Raw genomic sequence first — 3,470 nt, 5'->3', positions numbered from 1 at the left:
ATTGGTTTTTGAATCATATAAAATGAAATTTATTATCGGAAAAAGAAAAAAGGTGCTCTTGTTCTTGAGTTCCGGAATGTATCCAATTCTTCTGTATCCAAAATGTTTTTTTCAGGCACTGCGTTATATTTATCATTTCGAATTGCATGATAATTAAATAAAATTAAATTTTATACATGCAATGAAATAATGTAGAACCGCATTAATCCAGTCTAAGAGAGTATCCAGGTCGTCCGAATAAATAAAATTATGGATTAAGCAAAATAACCTATTAATTGAGCTAAGGCACATGAACAAACTACTGTACACAGTAAAAATTGTATTATGAATTAAGAGAAGGAAATATAATGCTGCATAAGTACGGCCTGCGAAAATACGTTATTGCTCTAACTCTCCTTTTATTTTTCCGTATGTACGTAAAAATAAATAAATCTCCGGATTAAGCGAAGTCCGGTTTAACAGGGTCCGGATTAATGGTTCAATGCAAAGCAATTTTTTTTAACAGTCGTGATTGTGCATTTTTGGGAAGAAAATTACTTTTTGTGAGATTTGTAGAGACATGTTCAAGCGCATATATGCACTTCATATAATATTTTGCAGATGATGACTTTTTAAAGTAAAACCAGACATTATTTATCATGAAATGAAAGAAAATGCTTGACGGTACGAGATAAGTAAATATTTTTTCCAGCTTGTTTAGCGGCTTCTTTTCTTTTCCATGCCACGCGTCGCGCATCCGTCCAAACTTCATCCTTTCAATTAAACAGACAACATAATTGAGGAAGACCATCTGCATAACGGCAGAAGATTTACTGCTCAACTCTTGCGTGGTGCATGGTAGCAGATGCAAGTCCTGTGCAGATGGTGCAGCATACGGGCAACGGGATATAAACATGCTTAGAAGTATTTATATTTTTTTAAACAGTTATTTCAGTTTGGAATATCATTTTAGGCTCTATAATTTCCAGACAAAATGTTTTTGTTCGTGTATTTTTATTTATAATACGTCTTTGATATTTCCTGTAACTGCGTTTTTGTTTTAACCTTCCAGTTTTCGTGGCCTCTGTATTTACATGAAAGGTCGCGCATAGCTCTCAGACAGGAACGCCACGAACTTGAGAGTTTTTTTTTTTTTTTTTGAAGCTGGACAAAGTGAATGGGGGCCTAATAGTTGACACCTTCAATTTTCTTGAAACTTTCAGGATATTTTACAAGTATTGTGATAAGAAAAGGTGCAGCTTCTTTCTCTTTTATTTCACTTGTCAGCCCTCGAGTGGAGGTAAAAGTTTAGGGTCGTGAGATAAAAGAGCTAAATGTATGACTGCTTTGCTTCAAAAGCAATGAGTGAATCAAGTCAATTCTTTTAAATGTGGACACTACTTGATATTAGGTACATGCTAGTATAAATATTTTGGTAACTCATTCATGGCTTTGAGGGCAAAGGTCAATCGAAACAGCTACTTTTTTTTTACCTTTTTTGCCTTGTTTAGGCCTGGATATCTGCTAAAGCCGTGAGTAACCCTCGGAAATAAGTATATGATTAACTACTTACCACATTACTACTACTTTTCTTATAGTACTAAGAAAAATATAAAATATCTTTCGTTTCTCTTGGCTTTAGTAGTTAAACGGTCTTAAAGTCGATGATTTTTTAAAAATGCCCAACTTTAGAGGTCAATAACTTCGTTCGCGACGGATCAATAACTTTAGAACACAGTTGTAGTTATATTCCGAGTGGTGAAGTTTAAGGTCCAGGTTAGAAACCCATGGCAACTAATCAACTTTTTTAACTACGCGGTCTCAAAGTTGATAATTTGAAACTCACAGTTCTAGGTCATTACTCTGAAACGCCAGAGTCAATAACTTTAAGCAAGAACTGTAATTATGCTTTACGTGGTGTAGTTTTAGACTCATGCCAGAAAACCATGATATCTAATCATCTTACTTAATTAAACGGTCTCAAAAATGATGATTTCAGTATAAAAGAGCGTTTTTTTTCAGGAGTTTATTATGCGGGCTACTCAAAATCTTATGAGCTTAAACTCACATAAATACTGGAATGAATCAACAGCCAAATGTACTTTAAATTCCCAAATTTCATGCTTCCTGTGTTATAAAATTTTCTGTCATCTTGATCTGTAACCTAACATGGCAATTCTTATAACAAAGCTGATCCGCCATTTTGGAGCACTATATTTTTGAGATCCTAGATACTCAGGATTTGGATCTCGAAAGCTGAAAATTTGCATAGGTTAGTTTCAAGACATCTCTACGCCTCTATAAAATTTCATCCCATTCGGGGATGATCAACGGAGACAGTTTGAAAAATCATGTCAGCTGACGTGGAATCACTCTGATATAATCATTATACACATTTTACCTGCATCTTTTGTTATTTTTGACTTAATGATCATAAATCAATGCTATATTTTAGGAAGAGAATTACAGTTGGGTAAGAGATTGAGTTCATAATTACAGTAAAATTTGAATATACACTACTTAGTAATCAACTTTTATAAATGAACAAATTTATTCAATAAGGCCCAAAAGTAAAAATATAAATGTAACGTAAAAAAAGAAAAGAAAAAAAAAACAGGTTTGTTAGACAATAACAAAAGATGCAGGTAAAATGTGCATAATGATTATATCAGAGTGATTCCACGTCAATTGAAATGATTTTTCAAATCTCCGCTCGATCATCCCCGAACGGGATGAAATTTTATAGAAGCGTAGAGATGTCTTTGAAACTAACGAGATCCGAATCCTGAGGATCTGGGATCTCCAAAATGGCGGATCAGATTTGTGAGAAGAATTGCCATGTTGTGGCCAAGGTTACAGAAAATTTTATTACACTGAAAGTATGAAATTTTGAGAGCTTCAAGTCTACATTAGGTTGTTGATTCGTTCTAGTATTTATGCGAGTTTGAGCCCATAAGATTTTGAGTAACACGTAGATTAACTCGTGAAAAAACGCTCTTTTGTACTGTATTCATCTTTTTTGAAACTGTTAAATTAAATAAGATGATTAGATATCATGGTTTTCTGATATGAGTCTAAAACTACACCACGTAGAGCATAATTACAGCTCTTGCTCAAAGATTTTGACTCAGGCATTTTAGAGTAATTGACCTAAAACTGTGATTCTTTTTGTTTCAAAGTATCAACTTTGAGACCGCGTAATTAAAAAAGTTGATTAGTTGCCATGGGTTTCTAACGTGGACCTTAAATTACACCACTTGGACTATAACTACAGTTGTGTCCCAAAGTTGTTGACCCGTCGCGAACAAAGTTATTGACCTCTAAACTTAGGCATTCTTAAAAAATCATCGACTATGAGACCGTTTAACTACTAAAGTCAAGAGAAACGAAAGCTATTTATTTTCCTTAGTTCTTTTCTACTGTGGAGAATAATTAATTATATATTTATTTCCGAGGGTTATTCACGGCTTTAGCAGATATCCGGGCCTAAA

The sequence above is a fragment of the Uloborus diversus genome, chromosome 1, assembly GCF_026930045.1.
Source record: "Uloborus diversus isolate 005 chromosome 1, Udiv.v.3.1, whole genome shotgun sequence".
NCBI classification, from domain to species: domain Eukaryota; kingdom Metazoa; phylum Arthropoda; class Arachnida; order Araneae; family Uloboridae; genus Uloborus; species Uloborus diversus.
This window is presented reverse-complemented; position numbering follows the sequence as displayed.